Here is a 17,331-nt window from a genome sequence, read left to right as displayed (position 1 = left end):
CTTTTGCATATGGTTACATCAAACTCTGATATGTACACTGCATCAGTTCCGCTTAATATATTCATGAACCAAATATCCGATATTATCAGCATTCTTTTCAGTCCATTCTTTCTTTAGCTATAAAAGTTTCAAGTCAACATTGGGAGTTGGAAATATCCATGGAGGGAGATTTAGAGCCCGAGAATGCAAAATTTAGAGAAATTTAGAGCCAGAGAATGCAAAATTAAAAGGACACTCCGGCATGTTTACAAATTCATGCGTGAAAATTAATTCATGATCCAAACGTTATAATAATTTGTACTCATATTCATAACAGTCCCTGAATATTATATACAATATTATATGGCAATAATAAGAAAGTCTTTGGTTTGCGTTAAAATGACGTATCAGCGCACCGTTCTATCCGTGAGAGCAGCAGCAGAACACACACGTCTCTCGTTCTAGATGGGTGTGGGGGCCCCCTCCTGGAGTTCAGCAGTGACATGAACATTGAGACAGTGTCCAGTAAGCTTCTGTACAAAGCCTGCGTTAAAGTTTTAAATAAGAAAAAACTGAATGGGAGAGTGGACACCCCATGGCGAAGTGTATTGGGTTTTAATGATGATATTAAACCAGAGTGGAGGGCACTATACAAACCACCGTTAACCAAAAAATTTGTTGACCTCCAATGGAGGATTTTACATGGAATTGTTCTGTAAATTCTTTTATCTCCATTTTAAACCCTGAGGTCACACAGGAATGTAGATTTTGTTCACAGCTCATGCTTTTATACATTGCTCCAGGTTGCAGCCATTGTTTGTGTTTTTTTAATAAAAAAAATAAAAATTAAATTAAATTAAATTTTTAAAAAAAAATTTAAAAACCCTGAGGTAATTTTATGTGATTTTATGTGGATTTTTAATTTTCAGTTTTACATCAGAAGTACATCAGAAGGAACAGGTTCAAGTGTCAGCTGATCAATTTTATCGTTGGTCAGGCAAAAATGGCGATATACCTGAGCAGAAAAACAAAGTGGCACAAAACACAAACTGTGATGCCATAAAAGTCTTCTCCAGACTGATAAAATCAGGAATTCTGATTGATTTTAAATTTTACAGAAGATTGTTTTTTATTATTATTATTAATGCTCCTTTAAATATTTATTTATATAATGAGTCACCTTGACTGTGACGTTTGATAAATGAAGGATTGTAAAAAGTAAAAAAAAAAAAAAAAAATCTCTCGTGTGCGCTCTCTCCCTCTCTCTGTGTTTAGATTACCGTCATCATGGAATTCAAAACACTTTCATTCAGTTTCCAAACAGGGAAACACACGGAATTCAAACTGAAATTAAAAGAATGATTTGGAGCTACGGCTCGCATGCCTTTGACCAGCCGTGTACACAATCTAAATATGGAACCGTATATAATCCGCCCAACACGGCTTCTACCAGCCCCTGGGTGTCATGCCAGGAGATGGAAGAGCCGGGCTGGACGGAGACCCTCCCATAACTTGGAACACAATATGCACAATAACACAATAATACTAAGCAAACAATACTAATATAACACTCCTAGGCAAACCACACAGAAGCTGCCAATTGAAATTATTCTACAAATATAAAATACATTTATTAGGCAGGCATGACGTTACAGAGGATCCTAGACCAGAGTACAGGTTATTAACGACAGACAATCACTCATTTCTCATTTATAATTATGGGATCGGAATTACACCGCACCAGGGAAGAAAGAAAAACACTTACCCTGTCCCGGAGTAATCGCACTTCTGACACCAAATTGTTAGATTTCCAAGTATCTCAGGAATATAATTATGTCTTCAGCTCTCCATCAGCCCTTTCAGCCTGTTCTACAATTACTTCTATTAACTTTACTCTTAGTTCTGTACTGCTATGAGCTAGAAAGTGTGGTTTTCCTCAGAGCGTTTCAGATCTGGGGAGCCTACAGTAAGGGAAAAAAGTATTTGATCCCCTGCTGATTTTGTACGTTTGCCCACTGACAAAGAAATGATCAGTCTATAATTTTAATGGTAGATTTATTTGAACAGTGAGAGACAGAATAACAACAAGAAAATCCAGAAAAACGCATGTCAAAAATGTTATAAATTGATTTGCATTTTAATGAGGGAAATAAGTATTTGACCCCTCTGCAAAACATGACTTAGTACTTGGTGGCAAAACCCTTGTTGGCAATCACAGAGGTCAGACGTTTCTTGTAGTTGGCCACCAGGTTTGCACACATCTCAGGAGGGATTTTGTCCCACTCCTCTTTGCAGATCTTCTCCAAGTCATTAAGGTTTCGAGGCTGACGTTTGGCAACTCGAACCTTCATCTCCCTCCACAGATTTTCTATGGGATTAAGGTCTGGAGACTGACTAGGCCACTCCAGGACCTTAATGTGCTTCTTCTTGAGCCACTCCTTTGTTGCCTTGGCCGTGTGTTTTGGGTCATTGTCATGCAGGAATACCCATCCACGACCCATTTTCAATGCCCTGGCTGAGGGAAGGAGGTTCTCACCCAAGATTTGACAGTACATGGCCCCGTCCATCGTCCCTTTGATGCGGTGAAGTTGTCCTGTCCCCTTAGCAGAAAAACACCCCCAAAGTATAATGTTTCCACCTCCATGTTTGACGGTGGGGATGGTGTTCTTGGGGTCATAGGCAGCATTCCTCCTCCTCCAAACATGGCGAGTTGAGTTGATGCCAAAGAGCTCCATTTTGGTCTCATCTGACCACAACACTTTCACCCAGTTCTCTTCTGAATCATTCAGATGTTCATTGGCAAACTTCAGACGAGCATGTATATGTGCGTTCTTGAGCAGGGGGACCTTGCGGGCGCTGCAGGATTTCAGTCCTTCACAGTGTAGTGTGTTACCAATTGTTTTCTTGGTGACTATGGTCCCAGCTGCCTTGAGATCATTGACAAGATCCTCCCGTGTAGTTCTGGGCTGATTCCTCACTGTTCTCATGATCATTGCAACTCCACGAGGTGAGATCTTGCATGGAGCCCCAGGCCGAGGGAGATTGACAGTTCTTTTGTGTTTAGTTGTGTTTAGTGACAGTTCATTTGCGAATAATCGCACCAACTGTTGTCACCTTCTCATCAAGCTGCTTGGCAATGGTCTTGTAGCCCATTCCAGACTTGTGTAGGTCTACAATCTTGTCCCTGACATCCTTGGAGAGCTCTTTGGTCTTGGCCATGGTGGAGAGTTTGGAATCTGATTGATTGATTGCTTCTGTGGACAGGTGTCTTTTATACAGGTAACAAGCTGAAATTAGGAGCACTCCCTTTAAGAGTGTACTCCTAATCTCAGCTCGTTACCTGTGTAAAAGACACCTGGGAGCCAGAAATCTTTCTGATTGAGAGGGGGTCAAATACTTATTTCCCCCATTAAAATGCAAATCAATTTATAACATTTTTGACATGCGTTTTTCTGGATTTTCTTGTTGTTATTCTGTCTCTCACTGTTCAAACAAATCTACCATTAAAATTATAGACTGATCATTTCTTTGTCAGTGGGCAAACGTACAAAATCAGCAGGGGATCAAATACTTTTTTCCCTCACTGTAAGTGAACACACGCGGACACATGCATGCTCACAGAGACATCCAGTTTATTCATGCAAACCAAGAGTATTTATACACAATGATAAGAAGCAGTGTGTGGACAGTTTCTAGTGGTGCAGGGGCCAGACAGATTTAGACAAAACACACAGCACCCAGGGTCATAATACAAAATAAGTGTACTATAATAAAGATGGCAGGTGATCAGCTTATTCAAAGAGGTAATTAAATGTATACATTCATCATAGGTATTGATAGCAGTTCATAATATAAGAGAGTACATGATATAAGAGAATTTCCTTTCAATCAGCCTCTGTTCTGTTATTTATTCCCATCTTCCATTATAGTCTGTCTTTTACTATGTAATTAACTTCCCCCCATTTTCCTTACAGAAGTGCCTTGCAGCAATCCTGTCACCATAGATGGAAATGTACCTGGACAAGTTGCCATCATCAAGCTCTCCTATAGTAGTATCATCTATGTGAAAAAGATATTAAAAAGAAAATTTAATAGGTATAGGTCCACAGACAGGAACTGTCCTACAGACAACATTAAATACTAAACCTTTTTAATGTAAACTATTAGTGAATCCCCTTTAATGCAACATATTTCTCAGTCTTATTGTTATAATGAAACAAATTTTCCATTGTTGCAGTGCCATTTTTCCTAATGTCTTATTAATTTATAAGGCTGTGACCCAGTATATTTGCATTTACATAAATTATATTTGCATGCTCATTTTATATTGTACATTTAAAGCTTATGTATTTCTTTGTATATTGCCACTTTTTATAGTTTTGAGTAGTCAAATTATACACACATTGTACAGTATGCCAATCCCACCTCCCCCCAAATTCTGGACAACTTCTGTACAATTTGGCTTGTGTGCTGACTGACAAATTGATTGTAATGAAAATCAATGTAGATTCATTAAGTGCTGATGTCACATGAGGGAACAGGCAGACAGATGCAAATCCAAGAAGACAAATCCAAAACGTGGGCAAAAATCAGAATCAATAATCAGGCAAAAGGTCAGCCAATCAGCAAACAGGATATCAAAGGCAATCTCAGAAAACAATGGGCAAAAAGAGGTCCATAACAAACACACACCCAGCGATAAACAGGTTTGGTATAATCACAAAGACAATGAATGGAACATATACGTCCCAAAGAGTGAGTGGAATGAGAGTCCCTTTATACTGTGGCTGTAATTGTGCTGTGAATTGGATGCAGGTGTGCATGATCTGGAAATTGTAGTCCATGGTGGCGATGCTTGTAGGACACAGTGCAGGATGGGAAATGGAGATCGTGGTATGAGTAGACCTAACAGCTGAGATAAATTTTGATGCACAAGTTTCAGAGAAAATAATGAAATTCTCTTAATATACATTCACTGACATCGCTGGTTTACTTAAATTAAACTTAATAGGGTGGAATAGAACCCAGAACCTCTGGCACTCACACCTCCACATACCAATCATGCCCATCCAAAAAAATAATAATTTAAATGATAAAGTGATATTTTATGTAGCATGAGCTTCATTCTGTGGAGAACATCTCCACGCGTTACCGGTATCTGAGGTCTGTGTAAAATTATGCCAATTTATGGCTTGCCGTGGTCAGGTGACATGGCATTTTGCGCATCGTGTGACCATAAAATGGCGCCTGTAAACCATGTCATCAGCTTCTTTGTCTTTGTCAGCCATATATTTATATATATATATATATATATATATATATGTGTGTGTGTGTGTGTGTGTGTGTGTGTGTGTGTGTATATATATATATATATATATATATATATATATATATATATCACTATCCTGTTGAAGCAGAACGAGTCAGTGAGAAGTCAGAGAGTGTTTTACATATTATTACATGTTATATATATTCCAGGGATGGACACATTTTCTGTGCAAATTGTATGGGAGTGGAGCATGCTGCAGCAGCCCTTAAGGGGGCTTACTTCACTCACTGTGAATGCTTCACAGTGAAGCGGCTCCGCTCTCGGCTCTCTCGTTTTGGAACCTCAGGACTCTGGCCCAGTCACTATCGAGGCAGCCAGCCAGCTCAGATCCTGTATGGATCTGGAGCGGGAACAGGAGATGAGCACTGCTCTACCTCTTCCTCTTTCCTCTGGATCCGACTCTCCGGTTATGGGTTTTGGAGCTCGCAAAGCAACTTCTCCCTCTGGTATGGAGAGTCAACCCACCCTCTCTGACTCAGAGGTGCCAGAGGGGGGAGCCAATGAGATGAAGAGTGTTCCCTCACACTGCAGAAAACTCCCCTTTTTCCTGGAAGTATCACGCTTCTGGGGAAAGCCGTGTTTATAACATCGTGGCATTGGATTATTCAGTCATCATGGGGAATAAACAGTACAGTTACTTTGCTATGCCAAAGGTGGAGGGTCCGCTTGCAAGCTACCTCTCTCCATAGACAGCAGTAAAATTAGGGGGGTGGCTTTGACATCCAAGCTATGAAAGACCACCTTGGCATTGGTTGGAGAAGCCTATGCAGCAGCGGGTCTTGCTTGTGGGTCTCTTGCATACAATGGGAGCGTTGCAGGCCTACCAGGCAGACTTGCTGAATTTTCAGGGAGGCACAGAAGGTGAGTGTGGTGGCCTGCCTACCGCAACAGAAAGCTAGGGTGACCGGGCGGCCACAGTCGCAGCCTGCTAGTAGGCCTGATTTAAAATTGATAATCAGTGCCAAAACGAAGCAGTCCTGATGGGCTGTGGAGGGAGGTAGCAGGGGATGAGAAGTTATTAGGGCAGTTAGCCCCCAGTATTACTGTAGGGATCCCCTAGTCATCCCAGGTTTTCAGTTTTCTCTGGTCAGCAAGCTGTCACAGGGCAACGAAAATCTGATGCTTTCCCTCCAACAAAATGTAGAAAGTTAACATCAATAAAGACCATCTGGCAGCATGGAAACTACTGACAAATGTATCTCCATGGGTTCTGTCCTCCATAGAAAGGCTTACCGGTCCAGGTCATAGCTTGACCCCCTGTTTCAGAGGCATGCTCACCACAGTAGTCAGCACAGAGCAGAGCCAGACATTAGCGCAGGAATTAAGATCGCTCTTGGGCCATAGAACATGTACCTCTTTCTCTGATGGAGGAAGTCTTTTACAGCTATTATTTCCTGGTCCACAGAAAAGATGGGAGTATGTGGACAATTTTAGATCTGCGTCATGTTGAAGTTATTTTACAAAACAACAGTTGGCAGATTTAATAGATTTAATAACTGTTGACTCAATAAACTAATAACTTTGTAATTTGTAAGATACTGCAGGCCTACAGTAGTCAGCACAGTTTGGAAATGAAAACTGTGGGGGGGGGGAAATGACATTTTTACATATCTCGTTATTATGGGAAAAATATGTAATTTTTCTACGTGCCACCGTAGTCTCTCACATCATTTTGGATACATTTTGGCCCACTCTTCTTTATAACATTGGTCCAGTTCATTTATGTTTGAGGGCATTCATTTATACACAGCTCTCTTAAGATCTTGCCACAGCAAGGGGTTGAGGTCTGAACTTTGACTTAGACCTTGATTTTTTTTTTCTTCTTTAGTCATTCAGATTTTGATTTGCTGGTGTGCTTGGGATCATTGCTCTTTTGCATGATCCAATTTTCAGGTCAAATAAAGTTGCTGGACCAATGGCCTCACATTTTTCTCAAGAATATTCTGGTATAAAGTGGAGTTCATTGTTGTTTCAAAGGCTGCAAGTTTCCCAGGTCCTGTGTCTGCAAAACAAACCTAGATCATCAACCCTCCACCACCATGCTTGACAGTTAGAATGAGGCATTTGTGGTGAGATGCTATGTTTTGGTTTTTGCCAAATGGGGCACTTTTCACGATGTCCAAACGTTTCCACTTTGATCTCATCAGTTCAAAGGATATAGTTTCAGAACGTTTATGGTTTATTTAGATGCAATTTGGCAAACCTGTCATGCTGCCATTTTCTTTTTGGAGCAAAAGAGCTTTTTCCTAGCCAACCTTCCATGAAAGCTATACTTGTTCAGTTTTTTTCTGATTGTGCTGTCATGAACATAAACATTGAATGTGCTTAACTAATAGCTTAAAATATTTGGCCATAGTCATTACTCCTAAAATTGACAGGTTAATGCCAGCTAACTACAATCCAGATCTAACTAAAGTCACTGAATCTCTAAACAAATGGTCCTCCCTACCAATTTCATTAATTGGCCATATAGACATAATGATGAAGATGAATAGACCTCCAAAATTCCTGTACTTATTCCACTCTATTCCACTTCCTCCTCAATCAGGCTTTTCTAGTATGAATTTTTTTAAGACCAAATTCATTTGGAAAAACAGACGTGCAAGACTATGCCTAACATTCTTATACCTTCCATACGATAGAGAGGGTTTGCATCTGCCCAATTTGCAGTGATATTATTGGTCTGCCCAGCTGACTGGTGCCACCAATTGGTTTTACTCACAGCCTCAATTACCCTGGGAAGAAATAGAATAAATAGTTGTAAAAGGTATGGGGATGGACTCATATCTGTACTAAGATTTGTATAAGAAATTGAAAAAGACTACCAAAAATTCTATTGTTAAAAATACTTTAATACTATGGAATGAAGATCAGCATGCACTGGAAAGTCATAACTTTTTCTTGCTTTTCCCCTGTTACGACCCGGTCTAGGTCAGGTCGCAACATACAATAAAATAAAAAAAAAATGAAAAGGGTTGGCAAGACCAGGATTGCGTTTGGTTTGGTTTTTTTTTTTATTCTCCAAATGGAGCACCTATATATCCATAGTGGTTTTCTCTTCAGAAGCTGACCAGGCCAAAATTATAAACAAAAATACCCTCTAACTGTGCAGAAATAAAACTAATTAGAAATACATTGGAGAGCGTAACAGCCCCTTCCTTAAAAGTGAACGTCAGGTTCACAACTGTCATTAAAATAACACCAAGATAGTGAGTCAGCCACTACATTTTCAGACCCTTTCTTATGCTGAATGGTTAAAACCTTGTTAAAACCTTGCACAATCAAGGACCATCGCATGAGCCATTGGTTGCTGTTTGACATACTGTGTAAGAACACCAGGGGGTTGTGGTCTGTAAAAACAGTAACAGGGTCAGAGCTAGAACCAATATAAACTTCAAAATGCTGGAGGGCAAGTAAAAGGGCAAGGGCCTCCTTCTCAATAGTGCTGTAGTTCAACTGATGACGGTTAAACTTATGAGAAAAGAAGCTAACCGGATGATCTATACCCTGAGCATCTTCCTGAATCAAGACAGCATGGGCACCCATACCACTGGCGTCTACTTCAAGCTTGAAGGGCTTCACAAAATACGGAGCAGAAAGAACAGGTGCACGACATAACAACATCTTAACAGCCTCAAAAGCAGCCTTACAGCTAGAAGATCACACAAAAGAAAAAAATTCTTACAAAAACTCCTATAGTACCCAGCCATCCCAAGAAAGAGTCAAAGTTCTCTTTTAGTCTTGGGTGCAGGAAAAGTGGCAATGGACTTAATTTTAGCATCCAGTGGGCGAACAGTACCATGTCCAAACTGTTTACCAAGGTAGGTTACGGTGGCATGACCAAACTCACATTTTGTGAGGTTCAGAGTGAGAGAGGCTGTCTGGATAGGAGCAAACACACGGGCTAACACACAAATATGACTATCCCAGGTATCTGTAAAAACGACCACATCGTCGGGGTAGGCTTCACAATTCTCAACATCTCCCAGTACCTGTGCCATTAGCCGCTGAAATGTAGATGGAGCATTTTTCAGACCAAAAGCCTTGACCGTATATTGGAGGAACCTGTCTGGTGTAGCGAAAGCAGAAATCTCAGATGCACGTGGGGTGAGTGGAACCTGCCAATAACCCTTCAGAAGGCCCAGTTTTGTGACAAACTTTGCATTTCCTATTCGGTCAACACAATCTTCCATTCTTTGGAGGGGAAACGAGTCCGCTTTAGTTAAAGCATTGACTTTTCAATAATCTGTGCAGAACCTATAGCTTTAGTCAGGCTTTGGAACTAGCAGGCAGGGCGAGCACCAGGGACTACAGCTAGGCACAATAAGACCATTCTCAAGCAAGTAGTCTGTTTCTTCTGTCATAATGGCACGTTTATTGGGATTAACCCTATAAGCATTTTGTTTAACTGGAGCATTATTACCAACATCAGTGTCATGTCTGAGGACAGTAGTACGAGAAGGGGTATAGGGGATATTTCTTTAAAAGACTTATTAAATCACCCTGGGCTGGCTCTGACAAGTGTGCAAGTTTAGACTGGATATTTGCCAGCCATTCAGAGTTTGGTAACTGAGAACAGGGAAAACAAGCCCTACCTAAACTGAGACCATCCACCTCAGGAGAATACTCAGACGGCGGCATGCTCATAGAGGCAGCAGCTACTGATGTGACAACAGGAACTGAAGAGCCAACATCCGTGGTAGCAAGAGCGATATAAGGCTTGAGCATATTCACATGGCACACACGAGACTTTTGTTTCCGGTCAGGGGTTTTCACCACATAGTCTGTGTCACTCAACTTAGACTCAATAACATAAGGACCTCAAAAACCTAGCCTGAAGAGAAGAGCCGGGTAATGGCAGTAAAACCAAACGCTTGGAATGTACGCACCACAGCCTTTTTATCAAAACGAGCCTTCATACAGGCCTGAGAGGATGCAAGAGAACTTTTGGCTAACTCAAAAGCAGTATGTAAGTGAACACAAAAGGAACTAACATAATCTAGGACATTCCTAGTTGGGGGTTTCACCGGACTTGGAGACTTCCCGTAAAACCTTTAAAGGTCCACGAACAGAGTGCCCAAAGACTAACTCGGCAGGACTGAAACCAAATGACTCTTGTACAACATCCCAGATGAACCCCCAATTCTGTTACGACCCGGTCTAGGTCGGGTCGCAACACATAATAAAAAAGTAAAAAAAATTTTAAGGGTTGGCGAGACCAGGATTGCGTTTGGTTTGTTTGTTTTATTCTCCAAACTGAGCACTTTTTATATATCTATAGTGGTTTTCTCTTCAGAAGCCGGCCAGGCCAAAATAATAAACAAAAATACCCTCTAACTGTGCAGAAAGAAAACTAACTAGTCTACAAGAAAAGAAAAGAAAAATACACTGTCTTTCCTCGCTCCCTAGCTAACTTAAAACCAGGAGAAAAGAAAAATCAACATAAATGGCGCCAACTTCCTACTAACCACTCTTAACCGTGCACTGTTTACAGAGGTGACTATTAGTGTGTTAATTAACAAAATAATATATACATATTGTCGCGACGGGCAGAGAGCCGGCGCACACAAGAAGGAAATCGCTCCTTCTCCAACTGCCGCACCGGCACGACGTGGGCAGCTTCGTGCCGAACATTCCGCCAGCCGGAAGGACCGCCGTGGCGGGGCGGGACTGACGCGACGCCGGCCAGCGATTGGCGGACCCAACGGAGAAATTCCACCACTCAGGCGACGGCGGAGGAGGATAAAATGGCGCGCTTCCGGCCGTACGGGGGAAGAGAAGACCGTAGCGACAAGACGGACTCCATGCGTGTTCTCCAGCGACATAGCGACTCGCAATCACCGAGCACGACGGTAACCTCACGCCCCACGCTAATCTCTCTCTCTCTCTCTCGCTCTCTCTCTCCCCACAAAAGGTGCAAGCGCGGACGAGATCGCCGGGCGGTGAGAGTCCCACCTACGGAGGACGCCGGCCCGGGAAAACCCTCGCCCCCGTCTCGGGAATCCCGCCCCCGCCACGAGTAGGCTACACCGTCAGTCACGCCTCCACAAGCCCCGCACTCATCCCCTCACAACCCACTCACTTCACCCTTGCACCAATAAACCACCGTTTGTGAACGTTCTTCTGCCTCCTGTGGGTCTGTACGCCGCCCTTCCCCGGGCTAATTCCTCACAATATATACACAAGTGTATCACTCGAATTGTAATGGGGAAGAGCATAAACAAAGTCAAATCAGGCAAATCAGGTCATACACAGGCGAAATCGTCATGAAAAGCACTTCTCACTATACACAAAGCAATGGCAATGATCTGCCCTGGGATGGAGACTGACAAGGCTTAAGTACACTTCCGGAAACGTGCAGCCAACCAGTCCTCTCGCACAAGGCCAGAGTAGGTGTGGACAAGATGTGATCATCCAGTAGCAACGTGACGCATGCAGTAGGTGGGGCCTAGAGAAGGGGGAGGAGACAAAATAAACCCATCCCACTACCAGCATAGGCACACAAATGGCAAATAGAGCAAACAGAAATACATTGGAGAGCGTAACACCCCTATTCGGGGAAATGGGAACTTTAGAGTAGGGAAAATGACTTCAAACAGAGGGCATATTAACATTGGTGGCCTACTCAAGGAATAAACACTAAATGCACAGTTATATCAATGCCAAACAAAATCATTCACTAATTAGACCTTCGCTGATAGCACATGAAAAAGTCATGTTAGTATATGTTGGTGTGTGTGAATAGATTTTATCCAGATATGGAATTACAGTGTTCACTTTGGTGTTTTACAAATAACCTATTTGACATCTATTAATGCATACCAACTGTACACCCGTACCAACATGATAGATCAGGGTTCTTCAAATCTGGCCCAAGAGGTCCACTGTCCTGCAGAGTTTTGCTCCAACTCTAATAAAACACACCTGAACAAGTTAACCAAGGTCTACAGGATTACTAGAAAATTACAGGCAGGTGAGTTTGGAGGTTGGAGCTAAACTCTGCAGATTTGAAGAACCATGTGATAGATCATGCTTCAGTGCTGCCAACTTCAAATGTAGTAACAGTTTAGACCTCATTGACAAGCATAAGCTATTTAATGTCAATCATAAACATAATTATAAAATACTGTAAAATAATGTTCTAATACTTAATACTATTTTCATTATTTGTTATGCTTATATCTGTTCATTTCTCAAAATGCATGAATAAAATAGGCTTTTCCACAGATTTCTACTAGCCCTAGCTCGGTAACTGTCATGTATCAAGGAAGGAACTCTGGACTTCATTTCCCAGCAGCCACTGCACCATACTACATTAATGTCACATGTCACCTGCACCTGTACCACGTTTCTGTTTAAAGAGCACTCCTATATATAGCCACTGTTAGCACTGCTTCCTTATCTTACATTTGTCTAACTTTACCTTTGTCCCTGTTACCATGTTTTGTTTCTTAGTTTATGTTTAGGCTTAGCCACAGTATTTTGCCTTGTTGTCTTAGTTTCTTTTGTAGTTTGTTGGGTTATCTGGTATTTGAAATTCTGCATTTGCATCCGTCTCCACTTTTGAATCGTGACAGAATGTAAGACCTAACAATGGATGCAGCGGAATTTTTCAGGGTCCAGGAGTCCTGGTAGTGGGAGCCTTTTAACTGGGCTGATACCATGTTCCACCCTTCCTCCCCTATTATTGATCTAGTTCAGCAAACAGAGTCAACGGAGAATGTCAGTCAGCCTCCCTGCTCGTCTGAGGGCGCCGCTCAGCCTTTCGGTTCAGCCGAGGATGCCGCCCAGTTTCCCTGGTTTGCTGAAGACTTTGCTCCGTGTCCCGACATGCCCAAGTGCTCCCCTCTGTTCGCCTGTGCCACGCTGAATGCCAAAATTCTGCCCTGCTTTTCTGCCTGGCTGAGGACTTCACTCCATGTTCCACTGAAGATGTCGCTCTTCTTCTTTTCTTCGTGCCATATGTCACTCCCCCTTCCTGCTCCACGGAGGGCATCGCTTCCCCCTCATGCTTCGCGGAGAGCATCGTTCCTCCCTGTGGCCTCGCGGAGAACCTCGCTCCCCTCTCTGGCCTCGCGGAGATCTTGGAGCTTCCCTCGGGCCTCGCGGAGAACCTCACTCCCCTCTCTGGCCTCGTGGAGAACTTCGCTCCCCCCGTGGACCATGCGGAGAGCGGCACTCTCCCTTCTGGCATCATGGGGGGTGTAGCTTCCCCCTCAGGCTCCACCTTGAGCCTTGTTCCTCCCGCTGGCTGTGCAGTGGCCATCACTCTGCGTTCAAGCCGGACTGGGGATATCATTCCCAAGTCTGCTGACACAACCAAGTTCTGCCTTCCTGTCCCACCGAGGACGTCGCTCTGCTTACCTGTGCTGCCGAGGACGTCGCTCTGCGTCGTTCCTGTTCCACTGAGGATGTCGCTCTGCTTACCTGTTCCACTGAGGTAGTCGCTTTGCTTTCTTGCTCCACTGAGGACGTTGCTCAGTCTTCTGGTTCAACTGGTGACATTTTGCCCAGGGGGCCAGGACTGCCAGAGTGAGGGAGTGCATTTTGGAAGTGCCCTGGGGGGCACTCTGGACTTCATTTCCCAGCAGCCACTGCACCGTACTACATCGATGTCACATGACCACCTGCACCTGTATCACATTTCTGTTTAAGGAGCACTCCTATATATAGCCACTGTTTGCACTGCTTCCTTGTCTTACCTTTGTCTAACTTTACCTTTGTCCCTGTTACCATGTTTTGTTTCTTAGTTTATGTTTAGCCTTAGCCACAGTATTTTGCCTTGTTGTCTTAGTGTCTTTGTTGTTTGTTGGGTTATCTATTAAGTGTTTGAAATTCTGCGTTTGCATCTGTCTCCACCTTTTGAATTGTGACAGTAAAGAGTGGAATCTCAAACTCAAAATTTTTACAGCAGAATGCTACTATAGAGGACTTATTTCGGTCTTCTATAGTATTTCTGTGAATTTCAGGTTTGTATCTGGTTCTCTACCAGATATTCAGCCCGAAAGTGAGGGGAATTTTAAAAATCGCACTTTCTTGCCCCCATCAAAAAATGTATAAAGAGAATTCTCAAACCTGAAATGTTCTGCATGCATACAATACCTACCTAGATACCCCTAAAAAATAAGAATGAGATTCTAACCCTTCTCATTATAAATTGACCCTAAAAGTGGAACTGGTAGTGAGTGTATATATAAATGTACCTTGTAATGTGCTCTAGAGATCCGTTTTTGTTCCGATGAGCTACGACCATCCTGAGCCAAGATATTGGGGTTTACATAAACAGCTGTATAACCAAAATTTGTTATGACACAAAGATGGCCGTAGTGACACAAAGTAAAATAAAATAAATAAATAGATAAAAACTGGTGGTTTTGCAGTGTCAATACATAGACGTAAGTATAGAGGCTTCTGCTACTCTGGGGAAGAGGCTTTGTTCTAGGACAATGTCAACTCTCCTGCACTCAACTCCTTGCTTCTGTTTCTCTTCCACCTGTTCTAGTCACCTCAGGAAATGGTGTAGGTACACCAGCACAATGATAGCCTGGCAGTTCCCACCACTGAATTCTATGTACAAACATCTTTTTATACTGGAAAGAGGACTGAACCCTAATGATTTGTCAGTCTGAAATATGCATCAATAAAATAAATTAAATAAAAATACACAAAGAATAACACATGTAATTCTTGTCCTGGACTAGTCCTGGAGTCATGGCTAGTTATGATGCACAAAATTCAATAAAAACAAATTTTGCATTTCCTGGAGGAACTATACACTACTAAATAGGTGCTGAAAGAGATCGAGATGAATGAACGAAAAGACTGAAGGGAGGAAGGAAAGAAAGAAAATGAGGGAAGGAGAGATATTTTTTTTATTAAGACAAATAAAAAAAAACTAAGCAAAACATAACAAATTAAGTAAACCTGAAAGAAAGAGTGGGAAATTAAGAAGAAGAAGGACAAAGAAGGATAAAAAAAAAAAACTCCTGTTTTCACTGAGAATTTCCACCTGTCCATTGCTCTATGCAAAGCAGCATCATGCTTGAAAACTTCTATTGCTTTTTCGCATTCCAGAGAAAGACAGTATAACCTGCTGAAAAGACTCCAGCCAGTGTCCTTAACATCAGTTGTTATGAAATGCTTCAAACAGTTGGTTCTTTGCCATCTCAAGTCTGTCACTGGCCTTCTCCTTGAGCCACTGCAGCTTGCATTCAGCTGATGATGCAGTCACCCTGATTCTACACTGTGTCCTTAATCAGTTGGACACTCCTGGTACCTATGCTAGGTGTTTGTGTCATGTTTGTGGACTTCAGCTCTGCCTTTAATAATGCCTTTCAAAATGACTCCATAACAAACTGCTACAACTGAGTGTGGACCCCTCCATCTGCCAGTGGACTGTTGACTGTCTAAAAGACAGGCATAGTGTATGAGCAGAGGGTCTGCAGACTGAAACACTTTGTTCATTAGAGAGATCAGAGGAGAATGACCATACTGGTTTGACCTGACAGGAAGGCTATAGTAACTCAGATAAGCACTCCATACAAGTGGTGAGCAGAAAGGCATCTCAAACAACACAAGAAATCAAATCTTGAGGTGGATGGGCTACAACAGCAAAAGACCACATCAGATTCCACTGCTTGTTGCTGTGTGCTACACTGTGAAGGCGGGTTTTGGAAAAATAATAATAAATAAAAAAATTCTCGTGGCGTTTGATGTCAGCACTGATTGATCTTTTAGAGATTCACTTCAGACTTTAGTAACATGAGAGAATGCTCTGACATGTGCCATAGAAGCATCTCAAAATAGGGAGATTTACTGTCTCCTCTATTCTTTTCATATTTTTTCATATTGCTCTGCACCTAGATGCTGTGTTAATAAGTTGCACATATCATTACCATTCTCTCTGAAATACTGTGGGAATGTTCTACCAAGGGTGACCATACGTCCTCTTTTTCCCGGACATGTCCTCTTTTTCGTACCTTAAAAAAGCGTCCGATTTCTAAATTTGAGAAAATGTCCAGGATTTGGCTGTAGTTTCATTATTATGTTCTTATGGTCTAATTCTGCATGTATCGTGTGTGCGCATTTTTACATTGCTTTAACCCTTCTCTGTAATTCCCGCTTTCTCGCACACTAATTGGTCGATTATAAAAGGCTTCCAGCAACTATTGGACAAATTTCTGCCTCTCAACCTGAGTCGAAACAATGCCCATGGCCATATAAGATCATTTTTAATTTCATGTTATCACATTGCTTCGTATTGCATGGTCATTCAAATGTCTAACTGGTGGCAGAAAGTACACTGGCGGCATCTAATTGAGCGGTTGTGGTAGAGTTGCCACACTGCAGGTGGTAGAGTGGGTTATCCACTAATCGCAGGGCTGGCGGTTCGATTCCCAGCCCACATGACTCCATATGCCGAAGTGTCCTTGGGCAAGAACCCCAAGTTGCTCCCAATGGCAAGTTAGCGCCTTGCATGGCAGTTCTGTTACCATTGGTGTGAATGGGTGAATGAGACACAGTGTAAAGCGCTATATAAGTGCACCATTTTATTTTATCTCCATAAAATAAACCAGAATATGGTCACTCTAACGATAGCTATCACTATTCCTATTTTCACTAAGAAAATATGCATAATGTCGATACCTTAGTAGGGTATCTATCTGCAGCTCTCTGCGTGTTTATGTTTAATTTTACGAAGGATAGAAAAGTTCCGTGCGCCGCCCGGGAATCGAACCCGGGTCGCAAGAATGGGAATCTTGCATGATACCACTACACCAGCGGCGCTTTACGACAGACTAAGCTCATCCAACTATTAAAGGATGTATCGTAACAGTAATCCTTTATTTTAAATCTCTGTATGTGCAGAAAATATGTAATATACTAGGCTTAATAAAAGACTTTATATATGGAGTTAGTTAGTGAATTGGCTAAAATACGATTTCCGTGCTTTCCTGTTAATGCTTAACAGTGTACAACTAAAATGAGTAATAACGAAACAAAATGCTATTAACGTGTCATTT

The 17,331-nt window shown here is 42.1% G+C and overlaps 1 non-coding gene across 1 annotated transcript; it reads right to left on the bottom strand.

Moving 5' to 3' along the window:
• Nucleotides 1–17,024: 17,024 nt before the first annotated feature.
• Nucleotides 17,025–17,095, bottom strand: trnag-ccc (transfer RNA glycine (anticodon CCC)). Its single transcript has one exon. It is a non-coding gene; the product is annotated as a tRNA-Gly (tRNA).
• Nucleotides 17,096–17,331: the final 236 nt, after the last annotated feature.

The sequence above is a fragment of the Ictalurus furcatus genome, chromosome 20 (assembly GCF_023375685.1).
Source record: "Ictalurus furcatus strain D&B chromosome 20, Billie_1.0, whole genome shotgun sequence".
Classification (NCBI taxonomy): Eukaryota; Metazoa; Chordata; class Actinopteri; order Siluriformes; family Ictaluridae; genus Ictalurus; species Ictalurus furcatus.
The sequence above is the reverse complement of the archived record's forward strand: the minus strand, read 5'-3'. Positions and strand labels throughout refer to the sequence as shown.